Source organism: Pseudonaja textilis, chromosome 16 (genome assembly GCF_049901715.1).
Source record: "Pseudonaja textilis isolate UNSWEBS1 chromosome 16, rPseTex1.2, whole genome shotgun sequence".
NCBI classification, from domain to species: domain Eukaryota; kingdom Metazoa; phylum Chordata; class Lepidosauria; order Squamata; family Elapidae; genus Pseudonaja; species Pseudonaja textilis.
This window is the reverse complement of record NC_142005.1, coordinates 2,593,040-2,616,171: the sequence shown is the minus strand read 5'-3', so window position 1 is coordinate 2,616,171 and position 23,132 is coordinate 2,593,040. Positions and strand designations below refer to the sequence as shown.

The 23,132-nt window shown below is 52.0% G+C and overlaps 1 protein-coding gene across 1 annotated transcript in view; it reads left to right on the top strand.

Moving 5' to 3' along the window:
* The first annotated feature begins 22,378 nt into the window (after positions 1 to 22,378).
* SEMA4A (semaphorin 4A) overlaps positions 22,379 to 23,132 on the top strand; it is a 37,168-nt gene continuing 36,414 nt past the window's right edge. Inside the window, exon 1 of the mRNA XM_087913843.1 lies at positions 22,379 to 22,579. The gene's annotated coding sequence lies outside the window, so the exon portion shown is untranslated. The remainder of the gene's footprint in view (positions 22,580 to 23,132) is intronic.

Sequence of the window (23,132 nt, the reverse complement as noted above, 5' to 3'; positions counted from 1 at the left end):
GTCTGGGAAGGAAGAGCTGGTGGGGGGACCTTGTAAAACACGGAGCGGAGACATCCGGGCCCTGGTTCTCTCCTGGCCTGGGTTCTTGGTGTGAGCAGCCGGGTTTTCTCTCCTCCCGCTGCTTCCCCCCACACAACGCCCCGTCTCCACATCTGCTCCCCCCCTCCCTCCCCCCTCCCTCTTCCCCTCAAACAGAGCTTCAAAGGCTGCAGCCAAGCAAGGCAGAGAACGTGACCCCCTCCCCAGGATTTCTGCACCCCGAGGGGGCCCAGGAGGACTTGCAGGGGTGGGGGGCGCGAGCCTTTCCTTCTTGGGCTTCCCAGGAAACGGGCACTTGGCCAGAAGTGACAGATTTTGCAATGCTTCCCCCCTTAAGCTTTGCCCGTTAGATTTCAGGGATGAGTAGGAAGCAACTATTAAAATGGAAGAGGAAACAACGAACTGGGGGGGGGGGGTGAGAATTCCCGGCGATGCATTTTATCTGCTGATTTTTTAGATATAATATGCCCAATGAATCATCAGAAATCCTAGACTGGAAGTAGTGCAAATTGGACTTAAAATTGCAGGGAAATACACCGACGCTCTCAGATGCGAGAATGGTCCCGTTCTAAGGGCTGGAAATGAGGAATGGCAGAATAATGAAAGAGTTGGAAGGGACCTTGAAGGTCCTCCAGACCAACCCCCTCCTCAAGCAGGAGACGGTATGAGTCTAGCCTCTTCTTGAACCTCTCCGGGGCTGGAAGAGCCAGAACTCCTGGAGTCAAGCGGTTCCGCCGCTTTTCATAGTTCTCCCTGTCAGGAAATGTCTTCTTGGTTCAAGGTTGCTTCTCTCTTTGGTTGGTTTCCATCCGTTACTACGTCTTCCTGCCCTCGGGTGCGCTTAAAGGAACCGGTGGAAGGTGAAAGAACGGAGATAGAGAGGTGGAAGGAGGGAGGGATGGAGGGATAAGAGTCAGGGCAATAGGCAAGGCCAACTCAGTGCAAATAAAGGGAGAAGTTGAAGCGGTCCCAGCCTAGAGATGGGACCGAATCGGCACATCTGCTTCTCGGGAGAAGATCTGCACTGACTGGCAGAGCAGAGACCTGACTCTGCCCGGGAGGTCCTCCTCCTCCTCCTCCAGACGGTGTAAGTTCTTCCGCTTGCCATCTGTGGCTTGCAAGGGGGCTGTGAGAAAGGGTGAAACGTGGAGGCTTCTGAATTGCGAAGCTGAAGAACGTGGTTGAGAAGAGCCTGGACCTCAAGAAGAGGAACGACAGCAGGCGGAGGAGAACCGGCTTCTCCCTGGAAGTCCCAGAAGGAAAGCTCGGGCTCGGGGGTTCTGGGGAGGGAAGCCCAGGCTGGAGAGGAGCATGGGGGGCAGGCGGAGGGCAAGGGGGCTGGAGGTCCACCCAGGACGGGCCGGGAGTTTGGAGGACCTCAGGCAATGGGACTAAGGGCCCATCCAGGAAGGGATCCCCTCCAACGGGTCACAAAAGACCGAATTTGTTTCCCATGTGCAATTGATTTGCTTGCGCAAGAGAATTCCTCCCTCGCAGGAACCCAGTGACATAACGGAGACAAAGGCTGATGATGTTCTCCAGAATCTTCGGCTGAGCCTAAGAATGGACCGTCCCTTTCTTGGGAATGTCCTCCTTTCCGTCCGGACTTTTTTCTTTCCTGCTTTTGTTGCCCAACTTTTTCTGGAGGGAAAGAGAGAGAGAAAGCAGGCGGCTTCTCAAATTGGGGGTTCAGAGGCACAGTGGGACCCAGCTGGGCCGAACTGGGCGGCCTTCCAGGCTGAGAAGCTCCTGGCGAAGAAGGAGGAGGAGGAGGAGGAGAAGAAGAAGAAGAGGAGGAAGGAGGAGGAGGAGGAGGAGGAGAAGAAGAAGGAGGAGGAGGAGGAGGAGGAGGAGGAAGAAGGAGAAGAAGGAAGAAGGAGGAGGAGGAGGAGGAGAAGAAGAAAAGAGGAGGAAGGAGAAGGAGGAGGAGGAGGAGAAGAAGAAGGAGGAGGGGAGGAGGAGGAGGAGGAGGAGGAGGAGGAGGAGGAGGAAGGAGAGAAGAAGGAAGAAGGAGGAGGAGGAGGAGAGGAAGAAGAAGAAGAAGAAGGAAGAAAGAAGGAAGAAGGAAGAAAGAAGAAAGAAGAAGAGGAGGAGGAGGAAGAAGGAGAAAGAAGAAGGAAGAAGGAAGGAGGAGGAGGAGGAAGGAGAAGGAGAAGAAGAAGAAGGAAGAAGAAAGGAGAAGGAGAAGGAGGATGAAGAAGAAGGAAGAAGGAGGAGGAGGAGGAAGAAGGAGGAGGAGGAAGAGGAAGGAAGAAGGAAGAGGAGGAGCAAGGAGGAGGAAGAAGAAGGAGAAGGAGAAGAAGGAGGAGGAAGAGGAGGAGGATGAAAATGAAGAAGGAGGAGGAGAAGGAGGAGGATGAAGAGGAAGAAGAAGAAGAAGAAGAAGAAGAAGAAAGAAGGAGGAGGAGAAGGAGAAGGAGGTCTTATGGAGGAAGACCATCCCTGCCCCATTCTTTGGGAGGGAAGAGGAGGGCGGGGACACCCTCCTTTCTTCCAGGGTGGGGGTGGGGGGTAAAAGCTGCCCCTGAAGTGAAACACCCGCCTTTGCACATAGGAGACAGCCAGGAGGGGGCGCGCAGCATGGCCTCTCCCCACAGGTAGACTTTCTCCGTGCAACGGATCTTGTGCAAGCCTTCCATCCCTTGCTCAAGGAGCGGGGGAGGCAGGCGGCGCTCTGGTTTTCCTGCTGTTGGGGGGGGGGTCTTCCCCCAGGAAGGAGAAGCAAGAACCAAACCGACCCAGTGGGATTATTCCTTCACCCAAGACAGTTGATGTGGCTACGCTGTTTGGTGCAGCTCCTTAAAAGCACCAAGTTGTGGCCGGTGTGACGCGTGGCCGAGGGGACGTTTTTGGCTCAAGTGCAGGCGCTCTGCAGGTTGAAGCGATGGCTGGCCTCTCTCTTCCTTGGGCTGGGGAGAATGGGCCCCTCAGGACTGAATCGAAAGGATTTGGCTGCAGACTTGCCCCAGGTTGTGCTCGTGGGTATTTTCCTACGTCTGTCTTGTGAAGTCAGGCCTCACAGTTTACTTATCTGGCTTTCATCTGGCTACAACGGCGCCTGCATTTACATAGATAATTGGGTTAATTATCCTTGCCCTGAAGGTTTCAGCTTTTCCGTTATTCCGCAGTGTGTTAATGACTCTCTCTTGTGCCGCTGTCGGAGGAAGCTTTTTCCTTGTGGAAATTAGGAAAGGTTTGCGTGGTTTCCTTTTCCGATTTGGATCAGGGGCCTGTGCTTTCGTTGCCTTTTTGTTTTGTGTTCCTGTCTGCGCGCTCTGTGCAAGGTAGCTTTGCAGAGAAAAGGGAAGAATAGGGTGAAGATATAAGGATGGAAAAACAGCCACCAGGAGCTTGTGGTGTCCGGAGGAGCCCCCAGGATTGAACGCAAGGCTGACTGTGCACAATGGAGACAAGGCATTGTGCGCTAAACACCTCCGTTGCCTTCTCACTGAAGGCCACCCATGGAAATATCTCTGAAATTATCTCCTCTTTGGAAAGCGCTGAAGGATCAGGTGATGGACCGTGTGCGCAGAGGAGGCCCTGGGGATCAGAGGAAGGGTCGTATGTGGAGATAGGACCCAGGTGTGGGTGGAATGGACACCAGAGGGAGGAACATGAATCCTGATAAAAACATTTTCTCTTGTCTTCCTTTCTTTGCCTTGAGCAGCCTGGCTCCTTCCTGTCTTCCCTCTCTCTCTCTCTCTCTACAGAAGGAGGGGGTGGTCGTGTGGGTGGGGAGCTACCTTGAGCTGCTCCGCAATAGGAAAGGGGTTGGAACCGCACATTCTTAGCGAGGCCGAAGTCAACACCTTCAACCCCTAGCCAGGATATTAAACAAGAATAGCTGGCTTATAAGAAAAAACCCCCCAAAGCCACATAGCTGGCACATGAAACTAAGACACTTTGCAAGACACCTGTGATCTTGGGTGAAAAGCAGGTGACGCGACATTTAGCTTTTGGGGGGTGGGGGGGGGCTGAGATCCAAATAACCGATCAATGTTATCTGTTATGCGTGCATGAGGGGGGGAAGGGCAAAGGGCTGAATACGGCCACCCCTCGGCTGCAAAACTTGCTGTAGGATTCTCGTCCAGGCCCTCAGGGTCCTTATATCTCGGTACCAAAATAAAAGCATACTTTTGTTACCACACCTCATGCCCGGTGACTTTATCGGCTTCGACAACCAAGCAAGAGCCCAGTTTTGGGGACAACAGAGCCACTTTAAAAGCTTTCAAAATTAATTTTGAAAATCGGTGTTAAAAAATAGACTGGACAACCTTCTGATGGGTATGGTCTAATGCCTCTTGCCTTGAGCAGAGGGTTGGACTAGAAGACCTCCGAGGTCCCTTTCAGTCCTATGATTCTGTGTTCTAATAAGTGTTCATGGTCACCAGACCGAATGAAGGTGGTTAGGAACAAACATTGGGATTTTTTTTTCCCTTGTGGCACATAATTTGGTGAAGTAACCACCAATTAGAGCTAGCCAGCGCTCCACACTGTACTGCCAAGGATCACGGATTGTGATGTGCTAGGGCAGCATTTCTCAAACTTGGCCCATTTAAGGTGGACTTCAATTCCCAAAATTCCCAAGTTAGCCCTCCCCCCTTTTCCATGCTTGCTGGAGAATTCTGGGAGTTTACAATGTAAAGTGGCTGAGATTGAGAAACGCTATCAGGGATGGTCTAACCATGATTGATTAAATGGTGATTAGTTCAGAGCAGAGACTTCCTGACCTCCCTGCTCTCTTCTCTCTCATTGGCCGGTCAGGCCATAATAATCGGCTATTTCAACCAATCAGAGCTTGGGAGGCTGTCCTCTGCTGCTCCCTTAGTTCTGGAGGGCCTCTCTTTCTCTTCATCTCTTTTTCTTGGAGGACTGTAGAGGCAAACAACAGTTTGTCCCATGGAGCTAAATGGCTCCATTTTAACCATGTTAGTCTGTTGTGGGTTGCATTTGAGCCCTCCTTCTCATGGCATAGGAACGTCTTCTTTGCCCCGGGCTTCTTGGGGACGTAGCCTTGCTTGGACTCTGAGCCAGTAGACAGCTTCCCGACGCTCTAGTGGATACTGGGTATTGTAGTCCAAGGAGTCTGTTTGGAGGAAGAGATTGTCCAGATTCTCAGTGCAGTAATCGAAACATACAGGTAATCTTCCAACTTAAAGCCATTCACTTAGCGGCTGTTTGTAGTCATGTCGCGGAAATAGGTGGCTTATGACCAGTCCTCGCACTTATGACCCTCGCGGTATTCCCCTGTGGTCACATGATCCAAACCTAAGCGCTTAACAACCAGCAGGATGATTTCCTTCTTTCATATGGCGAGTGTTTATGATGGCTGCAGCATCCCAGGGACACCTGATGGTTGTCCCCAATTCGGGTCTGAGCCTCGTGCCGAAGCCAGCGATGGACGCCAGACACGAGGTGCAGGCTTTCTGATTGCTTTTTTGTTGGAGTAGTCTAAGGAAAAGGATGGAGTAAGCTTTATACATTTTCACTAAAGGGGAAGGTAGGACAAAGCGAGATAATAAGAAATATCATCTAATAAACATTTTTGTAATAATTCTACAATTGGTTCTATTGGTCTCTAGCTGTCCCTGTTCCCAAGTCTTGGCTAATGAATGCCCTGGGAGACATGTGTGCCACGGGTGGCATGCGGAGCCATTTGTTCAGGCAGGCAAGCCCCAGCCAAACTTACCTGCACTGCACCTGCGTGCACCTCCCATCTGATTTTTGGCCCGTTTGAGGCTGTTTTCGCCCTCCCGGAGTCTGAAGGGAAGCCTCTGCAGCCTCGGGAGGCCGAAAAACGGGCCTTCCAGAAATACCAGAAGTGCCGAAACGGGCCCCTTTTTTCAGCCTCCTGAGGCTGCAGAGGCTTCCCTTGAGCCTCCGGGAGGGCGAAAACGGCCTCAAACGGGCCAAAAATCAGCTGGGAGGCACGCGCATGCACATTGCAGGTGAAGGGGTGGGGAGGGTGTTGCACACATGTGCAGGGGTGGGGCGCATTGCATTGTGGGTGCTGGCATATGTGCGCACTTTCGGCGCACCGCAACAAAACGGTTCGCCCTCGCTGCGCTAGGGAGTTACCTAACAGACATTGGATTTGCTGCGGGCCACCTCTCTTCCTAACCTTTCAGCTGAGGTCTGCAAGTTGCCTAACTCTTGTTACTTTTATCAGCTTTCTAATTAGCCAGGATTGTTTATCAGCTTTCTAATTAGCCAGCTTTCCAATTAGCCAGGATTGATTTACACATGCATATTTCCTGTGGATAAGAATTCTTTGTTCTTGCCAGGCAGACTCCACAATTGCAGGCTTCCTGGTTTACTTTGGAGTGTGTGTATGACCTGGCTTTGTTTTAGGAGGTACCCCAACATGATGGCCGTTCACAACCGACCCACAAAAGCAAAGTCAATGGGTGTGTGTGTGTGTGTGTGTGTAAAAGCTGGATAATGACCACGTGATCCACTTGACAACTTCAGTAAATTTGCTTCCCAGCCGAGGCAAAAAAAAAGATTGTTAAATTAGGCACAACTCACCGTACAACTCATCTTGCTTAGCGACAGAAATCTGGCCTCCGATGGTGGTCGTAAGTGGAGGACTGCAAGGGAGCCATTTTCACCACAGACATGGCAGAAGATCAGCCTGTGGGAAGGAAGCTGAGATCAGCCCTGAGATGGTCTCTTGGCTAAGAAAATCCGGGGTTGTTTTCGGTCTGGCTAGCTAGGAAACGAACATGCTTTTGTCCAGGATTGATAGAAGAAACCACCATGGCCAGATCGTGGCTTGTTTGGTTCTGCTTGGACCTGCAGCTGTAGCTAGATGGCTTCAGCTATGTCTCTTTTATCCCCGTTTTGATGTTCCTGGTTTTGGAATCAGGCACACGAAATGTGTCGTCGAGAGGCGAAATGGGTAATTGGAGTGAAGGTTTGTACATGGCTGCATTTTGAGGGACCCCGTGTCCCTCCCCCCCGGGGGCAAACGGTCCTTGTGCTCTCTGAGCTGGGTCGATTTTCTTGCAGATGTTCCCTTACCTAAAGGAGGTAACATCATCATCGGGGCAAAACGACCCCTCCTTCCCGCCCTGAGCTGATTTGAGCATCCGACGCGGGCACATTTCCTTCCCTATCCAAGGCAGAAAATCCCACCCCCGTTTCCTTGCATCATGCCCAGCCCAGCTTGGTGGGGGCCGGAGATTCCTCCGGGAGACGCTGCCTGGAAGAACATCTGGCAGCCAGCCGACAGTGGTGCGAGGCGGCGACGGACGCATGAGGTGCCCGCCGTGCCTTCCCGGGGGGGCCGGGGGCAGAGGAGGGGGAGACCCTCAGTGTCCTCCTACCGGACGCCACCTCTGGACAGGAGCCCAGTGATTCCCCAGCCACCCGACGGATGCCCAGGATGATCCGGGAGTCAGAGGCTGGACCGCTGCTGGAGGTAAAAGCGTCGCCATGGCAACCCCAGGATGTTCCCCGGGCATCACTCGCAGGCAGTGGTGGCAGGGATGGGCTCCTCGGACGGCGGCGGCGGAGGGAGTTTCCTTTGCAGGGCTGTCGAGAGCCGGCTGGCTTCCCTCTCGCCCCAGGGAGACGGTTGTGGCCGCCGGCCAGAAGCCTTTGCCACCCCCGCTGTCTCGTTTCCCCCACCCTCCAGCCCCCCCTCCCCATCAGCCCGGATCTGCATCCCTCCCAGCTGCCAGGTACAGCTTCAGTCTCTGCTTTTTAAGGAGTTGCAACGAACAATGAAAGGAATTTAGCCGGTTGCATTTGAGCAGCTGCACTGGAGGCAGACAGATATTTATTGTGCTGCTGCTGCTGCTGTTGTTGTGGTTGTGGTTGTCGTTCTGAAGGCTTTTCCCAGCCGTGAAATGCATGTTGGGCTTTGGGGATTTTTTGGGGGTGGGGGGCATATCTGGAGCTTTAGAAATTGCAATAGCCCGATGAGCAGGAATTTAAACGCACGTGTTTCTCTCCCGCATCGGGGAGTTTTTCCACACGTTAGTTTGGCTTTTAATTAAGACTGAGGCTCTCGAGTTCTTTTTGGGGGGGGGGGGGATCCCGGTGGGGTAGCCAGAGCTGAATCCGGAGTTGGGGGATAAAGGAAGAGGTGAGGAGCCATTGAATTGGGTAAAAATCCGGTGGGTGGTTGGGTGGGTTGGGATTGTGCGTGTGTGTGTGCGTTGCAGGACAGAGACGCTTAACGAAATGCAGTGATGCAACAGGGCGCCTCTCCCGAAATTGGATGACAGGTATATGGTCTTCTGTCTGATCCCCGAAAGCCGGAGGGAAGAGGGGCTGTTTGTGGGGAAGGGGCATCTCCTGGCTCAGCCAGAAGCTTTGTCCAGTTGGGAATGGAGGAGTCCAGCGGTGGGGGTGGGGGGGCAGGGAAGGGCTACCTTGATGTACTGCAAAGCCCTTGTGCTTTAGGTGGGAGAGGGGTCAAGGAGGAAGGGAAGGGGGCTGGCCTAGAGGCAGGCTGAAGTGGGCAGGGGCCAATAAGAGGGGGTCTGGGGTCAACTGGTCAAGAGCCCAAGTAGACAGATGAACAAGGGAGGGAGGAAGAAAGGAGAAAGAGAAGGGAAGAGATGTGGGAATAAGGAGGGAAGGAAGGAAGGAAGGAAGGGAAACAGAAAGAAGGGAAGAGATGTGGGAATAAGGAGGGAGGGAAGGAAGGGAAGAGAAGGGAAGGGAAGAAAGGAAGGAAGGAAAAATGGAAGGAAGGTAGGAAGAGAAACAGAAAGAAGGGAAGAGATGTGGGAATAAGGAGGGAGGGAAGGAAGGAAAAATGGAAGGAAGGTAGGAAGAGAAACAGAAAGAAGAAGGGAAGAGGTGGGAATAAGGAGGGAGGGAAGGAAGGGAAGAGAAGGGAAGGGAAGGAAGGAAGGAAAAAGGAAGGAAGGTAGGTAGAAGAAACAGAAGGGAAGAGATGTGGGAATAAGGAGGAGGGAGGGGAGGGAGGGAGAGAGGAAGAAAAGGAGAGGGAAGGGAAGGAAGGAAGGGAAGGGAAGGGAAGGAAGGAAGGAAGGAAGGAAGGAAGGAAGGAAGGAAGGAAGGAAGGAAGGAAGGAAGGAAGGAAGGAAGGAAAGGTGGGGTCAGCGGTCAGCCCCCAGAGTCGATGGAACTACAGCTGGTCACCCTTGGGCCACCTCTGATTAGGGCCTGCCTGGTGCTGCTCCAGGCATTGGGGGGCTGGAGGAATGAGGCTGGTCAGCAGCTCCTCCCCCCCCCTTCGGCTTCCCCTCCCTCTGCTCTGGTGTGTGCCAGAAGGGGCAGCCTTTGCTTCCTCAATTTCATTCTTTTTTTGGGGGGAATTCTTTCCTGTCTCTTGGGCCGGGATCTCCTCCCTTCGCAGGCATCTGTCAGGAGGTTTTCCTTTGGCCGCGATGCCAATGTGTGTAATTTATGCGGGTTACAAATAGCGCGTATGTCCAAACGTCAAAGCATACAAGGCTCTCCACGATACTAACCCTGTAGTCCAGCTGGGCACTTCCTAGCAGGGCTGGACTACAAATCCCATCACGGAATGCCAGCCGTTGTGAGCCTGCCAAATGTCACTCAGTGCCTTGGTATATTTTGACTGCAGTACTCAAAAGAGTTTTTCAAGTCACCGTGGCAGATTAGGCTTAAATGCCAGACATATTTATTCTTGTTTCACATGATTTTGTCCTTTAATCTCTTTTTTTAAAGCAGTTTTTCTAGGATCGGTCCCTGCTAGTCCGTCTTTCAGACGGCAGAAAAACTCCACTGTTCAAACTGGAAAAAGGGACTTATGGCCAGTCCTCAGTCTTACAACCGCTGCAGCCTCCCCACAGCCACGTGGTCAAAAATTAACAATATTTTTTGATGGTTGCAACGCCCCACAGCCAAGGAATTGCCATGTGGGACGTTCCCACCCAGGAATGTTGCAATCCGGTATCTCTTAACATCCACACAATCCACGTAATGACGGTGGCAATGCCCACAATCAGGCCTGACTCACTTAGCAGCTGCCTTACTTACCAATGGACATTCTGGCCCCAACCTCCTCACCTGTTCGGGGTGGCTTCCGCCTGTCTCCTTCAGGGGATGGGAGGCCGTGGCAGCCTTGAGGGGGGGTGCGATCCCGGACAGGGGGGGCTGGGAAGAAATGGGGGCAGGGCTCTGGAGGAAGAGCTCTCAAAAGACCCACCTGGGTTGCCTTTTTTTTTTTGCAGACGCTGCTATTCACGCGATGAATCCTTCTTGTGGAAAAAAATAAAAATAAAAAACTTTTCTCCCTAGCTCCAGTTTAAGTTATTTTGGGGCTTTAAACAATGATTAGCAGCCCTTAAACAGAAGTGAGGTTTGGAGCGGGGGGGAGCGTATCGCCCAGCATGCTGGCTTGGGGGAATTCTGGGAGTTGACGTCCCCACGGCTTAGAGAGGCTGAATAAACTCAGGGCTCTGCTAAAACGGGGTCCTGCGTGAGCCGTTCATCGGGAAAGGGGAGATCTCGCCTTGGCAGGCAGCGAGGAAGGGGAGGACAGCGGTTGGGTTTCACTAACCCAGGTTTAGGGGTCTTAATGCGAAGACAAGGGCTTTCATTAAACCAGGTTTGGGATTATTGTGAATACAGCTACAGGTAGTCCTTGATGTATGGTCACAATTGAGCCCCAGATTTCCATGGCTAAGCGGGACAGGCGTAAAGTGAGCTTTGCTCCGTTTGACGACCTTTCGTGCCACAGTTGTTAAGTGAGTCACTGCAGTTGTTCAGTTAGTGATACAGTTGTTAAGCCAACGTGGCGGCTTCCTCGTTGACTCTTGCTTGTCAGGAGGAGGTTGCAAAAGGAGATCACATAACCCCAGGACACGGCAACTGTCATAACTATGAGTCACTGGTCAAAACATCTGAATGTTGATCCCGTGGCCCTGGGGGCTTGGGCTGGTAGAATGCTGCAACGATTGTAAGTGTGAAAAACGGTCACACACATCCCCTTTTTTCCCAGTATCGTTGTAACTTGGAACAGTCACTAAATGAACTGTTGTAAATGGAGGACAGTCTGGACGGTTTCTGCAAACCCAGGTTTTGGAGACCAGCATGTTGTGCGAACCCAGGTCCTGTCAGCCACATTGCCCGGAAGGCTGGTGTTTGCAAAACATCTCCCGGATCCTGACAAGTCAGAAGGCCGAAGCTTTGAAGAAGGGACGGTCTTCCTTAGCCAGAGAGGTAACAGGGGATTTAATTCCCTCTGTGGTGGCAGCGTTCCAAGAGGCGACAATGGCTGCCTTTGTGCAGGCACCGTTTCTCAGCCAACGGCAAACAGCAGGCTGTGAAATCTGCCTGGGATAACCTAGTTTCCCTGCACCGCTACAAGGAACTTTCTGTCTCTGTTCTGGGGCTCCTCAAAGCCCCCCTCGCCCCCCCGCAGGGCACGGTGTTCCCTCTTGGGACAATGCGCTCAGCCAGCCACATCCGTGCGGGCGAAAGCCGAGAGGGGCCGAGCGGATGGATCCGTGCCAGAGCAGCGCTTCTCCTTACCTTTTCCTCCTTTCCCCTCGTTTCTTTCCCCCCTCTCTTTCTTGGGTGACCGGAATCTGATATATATATAGATAGAACTGAGAGAGAGAGAGAGAGAGAGAGAGAGAGAGAGATTTTCCCCCAAAGGGAGATTATAAAAATAAGACCACCTAATATAAAGTAAGAAAAAGGAAAAGGAAAAAAAGGAAAGAGAAAGCTAAAATGCAACAAAGGAAAAGAAAACACAAAGAAAGAGTTTCCGATCTTCTTCACGGCAGTTATAATTACAATTATATGTCTACCACTCACTCCATGGTTATCACATACCTCTTTTCTAATTTAGCCTGTCTTGTTATCAGAACCATAAACCGTAATTTCATTTTTTTTCCCCCTGCTTCTCGCTAAAAGTGTTATAAGGGGTCCCTAATCAGCAGTAAATACAGATATTGTCTTTTCTCTCGTCAAAGGAGTCAATTTAGCCATCTTGGCAAGTCCCATTGTCTTCATCAACCATCATTGTGGGTCATGGCGAATCTTTCCATTTTTGTGCAAATAACATTGCTTAACAGAAACAATCTTCCACAAATCTCTTCTGATTGTCCATAAACTCCCAAGAACAACACAAATCCAGGGATTGTAAATTTGAATAGAGACTGTCTTCAGCTTTTAACAAAAGTGGGGGGTTTAGTTATGACTGTCGCATCACTTTCTCGGTCACACAGTTTGGCAGTCTGATAGTTAACTTGCTGAGAATTTCGATACTGGACTTTATGCCCCAAATAAGAACAAAATATTGTTTTATAAATGTCTTATTGGAGAGTTTAATGGGTTTTGCTCATGAAAATTGGCGTTTGATGCAGTGGAGTGATCTCCCCACAACTGAACAGAACTTCTGAGAAAAATATTAAAATCACCCAAGGCAAATTTAAAAAAAAAAGTCTTTGATTTGGTGGGCAATTTAGAACCGGTTGATACATGGAGACCAAAAAAAACAGGCAATTCAAAAGAACGTACCTCCTTTTCTGAAAGAGGAAGGAAGACTCTTTTAAAAACACCTGATTTGAATTTCAAAGGCCTTGGCTACTAAGCTTACTTAGGTAGACAGGTTATCCAAGATGATTTTGGATTGTAGTCCTGTAACTTGGGCTCATAAAAGGAAATATTCATTTAGATGGAGACTGAAAGAAAAAGTTGCTAGAAAAAGAAGCAACAGTGGAGGATTGTAAAAGGAAAAGTATTTTTAAAGATAAATAAGGTAAAGGCCCTGAATTAAGAATGGTTTGGGATGCAAGTAATGCTTTTATTAGAGATTATTATATAACATAATGATGAACTTAAAAAGAAGAGTCACAAAAAAGACACAAGCAATTTTGAGAGACCAAAAGAAGAAAAATTAAGGTGGTTTTCAGAGAAGATAAATATTTATTAGCAAATGAAGTTTTAAGTTTTAAGAGAAAGGGAAAACAATCAATTATATAAAGCAAAAAATGTTTGATTTTATAAATAAACCAGGGAAATGGCTAGCATGTAAATTACAAAAAATAAAATAAAATAAAATTGAAGCTACAAGATACTATACTAATGGATAATTGTCAGGCGCAAACAACCAGTCCCACACATGTAGACTTCAAACTAGCTACTTTATTGTTCTATGCCGATTTCACAGGAATCTTCCCAGATTGGTGGTTTGTATCTGGGCCAGACTAAATAAGCTCCAAGATCCTCAGAGATGGTGGGACTTGCTCTCTCGTGCCTTCGTAATGATTCCAAGCTAGTTCCCCACTTGACTCCTCCTGGTTTAGCCAGTCTCTCTCTCCAACAAAATGCAGCCATAGAAAAAGCATTTCATTGATATTCCAAAAAAGGAAATGACCCTCTGTCTGGAGAAAAACAGATGACTAAGAAAACAAAAATTGAAAATGATAGAGGAATTGAGATAAGTTTATGGGGGGGGGGTAAATTTATAATAGGTTAAGGACTTTTGCAGATGGCAGTGCTGGGGTTGGAAAATCCTTTGGAATTCTGGGAATTGAAGTTCACACAACTTCAAGTGGCCAAGGCTGGGATATGCTGCTTTAAATGAAATTGAAAGATTAATGGGCAAATCAGAAGAATAGCAAGTTTCAAGATTGTTAATCAGCAGGCAAAAGGTGTTAACAAATATAAAATCAGACGATCCAACAGCATTGATGAAGTACACCAGACTTCGTGCTCGGCCTGAATCTTGATCCTGAAATGATTGTCAGTCGATTTGCCCTTTTGCATTTTAGCAGTTTTCTCTTCCGTGCAAAACGGAATGGAAAGCGGCAGCAAAACACTTTTGCCTTTAAATCTGGAATTAATTTGAGAAGCCTTCCAAGTCAGATCAAGATCCTGGAATGTGGAGGGGGAGGAACAGTTGTGAAATCTGGCTGACCCCCAAGCCGCTGTCACGTTTGTTCCCCGCTCTCTCCCGCCCTCCCTTCAATGTGCACGGCGTGGCTAAGACTTGCAAGTAAACAATACTGTAGTTTATTTAAAGGGTGCACGCACACAAATGTCTGTTCCCCGGTGGCGTGTATGGCAGGGGGGCAAGTTGTGCGTGGACTTTCCTGAGGATCATCCCTGGTCCCAGCAGGTTGGAAAGAAATGACCTTCTCGCATCGTGGAATTCTTGTGTGTTGACTTCCTGACGTTCATTTGCAGTTTATTCCTTATTCGGCCTTTTTATGAGCACCTTGGAACCTTTTTAAAGAAAATGGGAATAAAACATGCAGTTAAATTAATGGGTTGCCCCCTTCCCAGGGACCTCAGGTCTGTAGCTCTTGGGTAGACAAGAAACGGCGATTGACTGCAGAAGCTCCACAGCTGAATCTCAGTTTCTTTCTGAATTCCATGCCAGGATAAAAGAAAGAGATATATAAGCGGTGAGACTGCTCTGGCCCAAGCAGGCTGGATGTAACAGGGCTGCTCAGTCACTGAAGGTTTTCAAGAAGAGATTGGACAGCCACTGTCTAGAATGGTACAGGGTCCCCTGCTTGAACAAAGGGGGTAGACTAGATGACCTCCAAGGTCCCTTTCAACTCTGTGGTTCTGTGGCATTGGTGGTGGCATTCCTGTGGCTCTCTGAGCGGTGGTGGTTTTCTTGCAGAAGTCTCATTACCCAAACTAGGTAATACCTTCAGTGCCAGTTCATCATGTAGCACTGACGATGCTACCTTGTCAGGCCATGAGACGTCTGCAAGGAAGCCACCAAGCTCAGAGCACCAAGGACGCCTCCTCGCCACCCTGAGCCACCAATGTTCTCCTTTGTGAGGATTGGCCTGGCTGGCTTTCCTCCACTGCCTTTCACCCAGTGGATGAAGCGGGTGTGTGGGGTGGCGCACCTTACAGTCGCAAAGAGAGCAAAGAGAGCGTGCTCTCTGGGTCTGGGTGGGGGGCAGAGCGGCCAACTCTCTCTGGGCACGGAGAAGCAGTGAGAATGGGGGAGGGGGAGGCCCTCCGATGTGGCTGCTACAGGTGGGGGCAACGGAGTAGAGAGCCGCGGCCTTCCTGCTCCCTCCTTCCCTCCCTCCTCCTCCTCCTCCTCCTCCTCCTCCTTTTCTTCCTTTCCAGCCGTTTTTATTTAATTTGCTGATCCCCTGGGCACCAACAAAGGAGCGGCTTGCAGCGCCAGCGGGCTCAGAAACTCCCAATTGTTTGCAAAGGGAGGGGAAGCTTAAGAAGCAGGAAGGAAAGTCGCGTGACCAAAAAAATAAAAAATAAAGAATTCTTCTGCGAGGGTGGCGGAGCTGGATTGCCCCCGTGGGCGGAGGGTGTGTGAAATGCCCTGGCTGAATTTCAAGCGTTGTTTTTTTTTTAACGCTCTCTTTATTTCCAAAGAAAGAGCCTCTGGGTCCCCCACAACCCACCCACCCACCCACTTCAGTCCCAGCTTAGTCTGGAAAAGTAGTTTTGTGCCCCCTCCCCCAAAAAGACGAGAAGAAGCTGGAAGGGTCAGCGGTGGCACCACGGGGAGGCAGTCTTGGTTACGGGGCTGCCGAATGGGGGTTGGATACCCCCACCAGGGCAGCTTCTCCGGGAGGGGCAAGGCTGCCTGCTGTGCGCGATGGGCAGAGGAGCGAGCTGCCTGGTGCCATGTAGATTTGACAGGTAGGTAGGTAAGTAGGTAGAGGTAGATAGGTAAATAAATAAGAGATAGACAGCTAGACAGACAGACGGTGCTGCGAGCTTAGTCGTTTTCTGGGAGATGTTTCATGACCCAACTAGGTAAGATCATCAGTGTCTAGATAATGTACTGGCACCCGATGATGTTACCTAGTTTGGATGATGAAACACCTGAAGGAAACAACCAGGTTCAGAGAACGTGGAGGAGCCTCTCTCATACGGATAGATAGAGGACGGGTAGGTAAGTGCAGACGGAAGGTGGGTGGAGGAGTAAAAAGGCAATTGGATGGATGGACGGGAAAGATAGGTGGACATAGGTAAATAGAAGATGGATGGACAGACGGAGGCAGGAAGATCCAGGGTGCCAAAGGAGCTTGGAGTCTGGTGAACCGCCAGCTGCTTGGCTCCCAAGCATCCGCCGCTTAGAAAGAAAACCAATTTAAGAAATTTGGTTTGGGTTTTCACCCCTTGGGTGACGGGCCACGTTTCCCCTGGTCAGTGGTTCTCGCTTCATCTTTACCTTCCCTTGAGGGGCGGCCTTACCGTCTGAGCCGGTTACCCAAGCGGGAAGGAGTCATTCTTGCCCCGCGCAGGTCAGCTGTGGGAGGTGGCTGGGTCTCTGATTCCCAGCTGAGCTCCAGGAGGTCAGTAACGGCTGCCTGGATGGAGTGGCGGCTGCTGGCCGGTGGCAGGGGCTGGGCTGCTGCTTCGGAGCACCTGGAGAAGGTCTGCGGCAGACCCCGGGTCGGGGGAGGGGGGCTGTGGCCCTGGTGCGTTTCCTTCCAGGTCTCCCTCCTGCAAACGCTGCTGGTGAACAGGGCGCGCACGATACACCCTGGTCGTCATCCCAGGCGCCCTCAGCGCTTGCGGCCTGGCGTGGCGTGCTGTGGTCTGTGGACAACGGTCCACATGCTCCCTGTTTGAAGGGCCACAAGTGGGCTGATCCTTTAGGGTCAAGAAGTACAAGGGAAAGCGGAAGATTCTGTCGGGGGTAGCCAAAGGTGTGTCAGGGAGGTGAAGGTGTCCAATGGCAAGTTTTTCTCACAGGCGGTCGGTCTTCCTCGTTGGTATGTGAGGATTGGAGACAGGTCCCTCACCTGAGGTAGAGGGGGATGGCACGGCCCTCCGGCCCAGTTTATGGAAACCTAGAAACAGGATTCTAGGGCTGGAGGGGACCCTGGAGGTCTTCTAGTCCAACCCCCGGCCCAAGGCAAGAGATCTTCTACCATCCTGGACAAATGGCTGTCCAGTCCCTTCTTGAAAACCTCCAGGGATGGAGAACACGCACAACCTATTCTATTAATTAACTATTGGGAACTATTGACTGTTGGGAAATTTCTCCTGAAATTTGAAATTGTTTTTGAAATTTAAAATTCTCCTGAAGCCTGAAAGCAGTAAAAGCATCCTTGGGCGAAGCTCCTTGTTGGCAGAAGCAGAAGAAGTTGTAATGGGTTCAGTGGTTACTGGCCGGTAGGCAGAGCTTGCTGACCTCTCCTGTGGAAGTCGGCTTTCTGGGTAGCAGAGCACGGAGTCCATCCGAGGGTCCCTAAGACTTGAGCCAAGGAGGTTGGGCTGGGCCCCTCCTGCCCTGCCCAAATCCTGGGTCGCCTCGCCCACTAAGGAGGCTGGTACCAGGCTGAGACGAAAGGAGGGAGGAGCCAAGCGAGTCATCCGTCTCGAGTCCCTTCGTGCCCACAAAGAGATCCAAGCCTGGCCCATCTTGACTTCCGCTGACTCTGACCTGCCGCCAGTTTGCTTTGTCCGTTAGTTGGCCAGATTCTTGTCGAGAGCTTGAGCGAGAAGTCGATCTTTACTCCCGTTTGAGCCGCCTGGATCGCCTGATTTCCTGCCCCTGATAGGCTGCTTTCAATCCTGGGCGGCCGGGCCTGGTTTTAAGCCGCAACTCAGGCCGGAGAAGGAAGCAGCGGCACCAGCGGAGGGCACCTTCGGGCCACAGCCTGGGGGGGGAGGGGAGCCCTCTCTGAGACTGGCTCCCTTCCGCTGCTGCTGCTGCTGTGGGTGGCAGGTGCTGAGGTCACAGATGAGGAGGCTGAGTCACCTGGGCGGAGCTGGGGGGGGCTCCCAGGGGGTGGGGGACCCCCAGCTCTCGGTTGAGGGCAGGGAGAGTGTTAGGAATACGGGGAATTACCTCCACAGAGAGGAAGGAGCTGGCCTGAATTGGGGCTCAAGAGAAGGGAGGGGCTGAGTCCTTGGTCCTGCCAAGAGGGGCTCAGGAGGGGTCCCCAGGGCAGAAGAGGGGAGCTCCGGCCTCTGCATCTGCCCCGGGTTCCTTCCCTGCTCCCAGATCTGCCTGGTTGGTTGGCTGGAAAGTAGGTCGACTTTGGGATCTGGGTCGGCTTTCCTTCCGAGAGCCAGGAAAGGGGGCAGCCCACAAACGGACGGACGGACGGACAGCGTGGGGAGGGGGCGCGTCTCCCTGCAGGGGAGGGGCTTCTGTCTCCCTGCCCCTTTCTCCGAGACCGCCCCAGCCCAGGCGAGGGACAAAGGGAGGCCTCTGGGCTCCGTGGAAAGGGCATCTCAGGAACGGGGGGGGCTGTTGCTTTCGTTGCTTTCTTAACATTTATTCGCCTTCCGGTTAGAGGTAGTCCTTGACTTACGGCCACAGGCGGGACCAGAACTTCTGTCGCTGAGCAAAGCAGTTTATCGGGTGGATTTTACGACACCCTTCCCCCGTTGGCCTTCCTTGTGGGGAGCCCCCTGGGAGCCCGGAAGGGGGGGATCACGTGGAGGCCGCACCTGTCCTAAACCCCTGCCCAAATGCTGACCACGTGGCCGCGTGTGTCTCTGTGTGTTGTGATGGGTGTAACCGGGAGGACCTACCCTAGAGGCCACGTTTTCCAGTGCCGTGGTCGCTTTGAACAGCCAACTAAACGAACGGAGGAAGATGGGGGGGACTGGGATTCGTTTCTCTTTTTTCTAAGCGGGGGCCGGGAGGGGGGGTGCTGAGACCAAACCCAAACCCTGAAAACGGGGACTTACCAAGAAGCTTCTCTCTCTCTCCCAGATCCCACGGAGGCGTCTGCGTGCTCCCTTGCCCGACCTTGTCCTCCCGGGGGTCCCGCTTGGTCGCTGACCTGGATGAACGGGCTTTGAGAGGTAAATAAAAGGGGAGAGGGGGAGGAGGAGTGGGAGACGTAGCTTTGAGGGGAGGGGGTGCTTGTCCTCCCATTTGGCTGCAAAAGAACTAAAGCAGCGGTCTCCAACCTTGTCAAGTTGAAGCCTGGTGGATTTCAACTCCTAGAATTCCCCAGCCACCTTTGCGGACTTCAACTCCCAGAATTCCCCAGCCAGCTTTGCTGGAGGACTTCAACTCCCAGAATTCCCCAGCCAGCTTTGCTGGAGGACTTCAACTCCCAGAATTCCCCAGCCAGCTTTGCTGGAGGACTTCAACTCCCAGAATTCCCCAGCCAGCTTTGCTGGAGGACTTCAACTCCCAGAATTCCCCAGCCAGCTTTGCTGGAGGACTTCAACTCCCAGAATTCCCCAGCCAGCTTTGCTGGAGGACTTCAACTCCCAGAATTCCCCAGCCAGCTTTGCAGACTTCAACTCCCAGAATTCCCCAGCCAGCTTTGCTGGAGGACTTCAACTCCCAGAATTCCCCAGCCAGCTTTGCTGGAGGACTTCAACTCCCAGAATTCCCCAGCCAGCTTTGCAGACTTCAATTCCCAGAATTCCCCAGCCAGCTTTGCTGGAGGACTTCAACTCCTAGAATTCCCTAGCCACCTTTGCGAACTTCAACTCCCAGAATTCCCCAGCCAGCTTTGCAGACTCCAACTCCCAGAATTCCCCAGCCAGCTTTGCAGACTTCAACTCCCAGAATTCCCCAGCCAGCTTTGCAGACTTCAACTCCCAGAATTCCCCAGCCAGCATTGCGGACATCAACTCCCAGAATTCCCCAGCCAGCTTTGCTGGAGGACTTCAACTCCCAGAATTCCCCAGCCAGCTTTGCGGACTTCAATTCCCAGAATTCCCCAGCCAGCTTTGCTGGAGGACTTCAACTCCTAGAATTCCCCAGCCACCTTTGCGAACTTCAACTCCCAGAATTCCCCAGCCAGCTTTGCAGACTCCAACTCCCAGAATTCCCCAGCCAGCTTTGCAGACTTCAACTCCCAGAATTCCCCAGCCAGCTTTGCTGAGGACTTCAACTCCTAGAATTCCCCAGCCACCTTTGCGGACTTCAACTCCCAGAATTCCCCAGCCAGCTTTGCAGACTCCAACTCCCAGAATTCCCCAGCCAGCTTTGCAGACTTCAACTCCCAGAATTCCCCAGCCAGCTTTGCTGGAGGACTTCAACTCCTAGAATTCCCCAGCCACCTTTGCGAACTTCAACTCCCAGAATTCCCAGCCAGCTTTGCAGACCTCAACTCCCAGAATTCCCAGCCAGCTTTGCAGACTTCAACTCCCAGAATTCCCAGCCAGCTTTGCTGGAGGACTTCAACTCCCAGAATTCCCCAGCCACCTTTGCGGACTTCAACTCCCAGAATTCCCAGCCAGCTTTGCAGACTCCAACTCCCAGAATTCCCCCAGCATTGCAGACTCCAACTCCCAGAATTCCCAGCCAGCTTTGCAGACTTGAACTCCCAGAATTACCCAGCCAGCTTTGCTGGAGGACTTCAACTCCTAGAATTCCAGCCACCTTTGCGGACTTCAACTCCCAGAATTCCCAGCCACCTTTGCAGACTCCAACTCCCAGAATTCCCCAGCCAGCATTGCGGACTTCAACTCCCAGGATTCCTAGCCAGCTTTGCGGACTTCAACTCCCAGAATTCCCAGCCAGCTTTGCTGGAGGACTTCAACTCCCAGAATTCCACCAGCTTTGCTGGAGGACTTCAACTCCCAGAATTCCCAGCCACCTTTGCGGACTTCAACTCCCAGAATTCCCCAGCCAGCTTTGCAGACTCCAACTCCCAGAATTCCCCAGCCAGCATTGCAGACTCCAACTCCCAGAATTCCCCAGCCAGCTTTGCAGACTTGAACTCCCAGAATTACCCAGCCAGCTTTGCTGGAGGACTTCAACTCCTAGAATTCCCCAGCCACCTTTGCGGACTTCAACTCCCAGAATTCCCCAGCCACCTTTGCAGACTCCAACTCCCAGAATTCCCCAGCCAGCATTGCGGACTTCAACTCCCAGGACTAGCCAGCTTTGCAACTGCCAGAATTCCCCAGTCAGCTGGCTGGGGAATTCTGGGAGTTGAAGTCCGCCAGGCTTCAACTTGCCAAGGTTGGAGACCCTGAACTAAAGGATAATCCGCACTTTCATTTTTCCCTTCTAAAGGGGGGGGGAGGGGAAAAGGACGCAGAGGCTGCAGGCAAGTCATTCTCGATTCACGACCCCAATTGACCCCAACATTTCTGTTGCTAAGCGAGGCAGTTGTTAAGTGAACTTTGCCGCGTTGCAAAGTGGAATCGCTGCAGTGGTCAAGTTAGCGACCTGGTTGTTTAAGTGAATTTCCCCCTTGGCTTCGCTTGTCGGAAGGTCTCCAAAGGGATCCCCCTGATCCCGGGACTCTGCGACCATCCTAAGCATGAATCGGCTGCCGAGCGCTTGAATTTTGGTGACGCGACTCTGGGGATGCTGGCAACGGTCGTAAGAAAAGGGTCACAAGTCCCTTTTTTCAGCGCTGTTATAACTTCGGTCACTAAAGAAATGACTTTAAATTGGAGTCTACCTATATCTCGATAAAAAGCGAAATGCCCCTCACGCATCATCACAAAATCTCCAGAACCGTAAAGCCTACAAACTTGAAATTGGGCACGTAGGTTCCTCTTGGCTTCTACGGGCTCGCTAAGAAAGGATTTTTCCAAATGACCATCAGAGCATTAGTATTTCCTATATTATTATTATTATTATTATTATTATTATTATTATTATTATTATTATTATTATTATTATTATTATTATTAACATGCTCTGATGCTAAGGAGTTCTACTCCCTTCCCCACCTGAAAAGAAATCTGCTCCAAATGCAAAACACAAGCAAAGGAGAGGAGTTTCAATTTCAGTTTTACTTTCAAAGCACCAAGCAGCTTTAGTACTGAACAGTTGAGCTAAGCCACGCCCAGGCTCCTTGCTGTCTCCTTACTCACACAGCAAATACTGTTTCAGTTTCCAAACAGCCCTCAACTCTGTCACACACTGACGGGACGCTCACCAGAGGAATACCGATGGATGCTGGTCGGCAGAGGCACAATTCCATCCCCCCCTTATTTTCCTCCCCCAAAACTAAGCCCCACCACATCGCTTCGTAGCGAAGCATGGTTATCGAGCTAGTATGTGATATGTATTTGCACGTAGAGCAACGTATGCGTGTAAGACCAAAGCGTCATGGTACTTTTTCACACTCGCCCCGACGAAGCGGATGTGAAGCACGAAGCGCGTATGAGCCAGGATTACTCAGCCCTCCGAGGATGAAATGAGCTTCCTGGGCCGGATCTTCTATCGTCCCTTTGGCTCCGTCCAGCCAGGCCTTCCAACGGGGTGCCCCAGTCTGCCTGGCAGGGCCCAGGACATCCCGAGGGGGCCCAGGAACTCCGGGTGGGCTCCTCCTCCCTCCCCCGGCGAGGCTCTAGGGGAGAGCCGTGGGCTGCCTGCCCCCCACCCCACCCTCCCCAGTGGGGTGCGGAGTCGGGAGGCTGCTCAAGGCATCCTGGATGTGTCTGTACTCGCTGCCTGCCTCGCTTCACCCAGGCGGAGAGCGGCAGGAAGGCTGGCTGGACTTTCAGGTTTGCTGCGTAGCGAGTGGCAGCCTGCTCTCTCCGGCAGGGCCTCTGCCAGCCAGGCGGCTTCAGGGCCCGGAGCCCCGGGAGCCGGTCTGCGGTGGGCTGCAGGGCCGGTGGGGGGGCTCTCCGTTCCCACCCTCCCCTCCAGGAGCCCTCCGCGCTGACCCAGGAAGATGCCCCCGATGCCAGAAAGGTAACGCGCTTCCTCCTACGGGCACCGGACAGGCAGCTGGGGGAGGAAGGTGGCACAGTCCTGGTGGGAGGGGGTGCCTTTGGTCTTTGCCGGGGGAAGGAAAATACACCCTAGGACCAGATCCTGGGCTCTGGGCGGGAAGGGGGAGTCTGTGTCCTCCCTCTCCCTGCCTCGACTTTTCGGAGTCTTTCAAGCTCGCCAGGTAATCGTTTTGCATGTGTATTTATGTACCCGCCACTTGATGTCACTTCGTCTAACCCGCGTAGGTTGCGCAGAGCGTGTCTCCCGATGGGGAGCATTTCAGACGTTGCTCTGGCGTGTTTTGGAGTACAATTTTTCCCTTGGCTTGTATTATTCCTTATGGCCAACTGCGTGACGTTCAGGAGGCGGCCGAAGGGACCCTTGGAATGAGGGGCAGGGCGTTTGTCTGTGGATTGGAGCCCCGCACGGACTCCTTGCGGGAAACGGGGAAAAGGGTGGAATAAACTAATAGATTACGGGGGAAATGTAAATAATGTTGTAACCATAGAGTGGTTTTTTAAGGCTTATAACT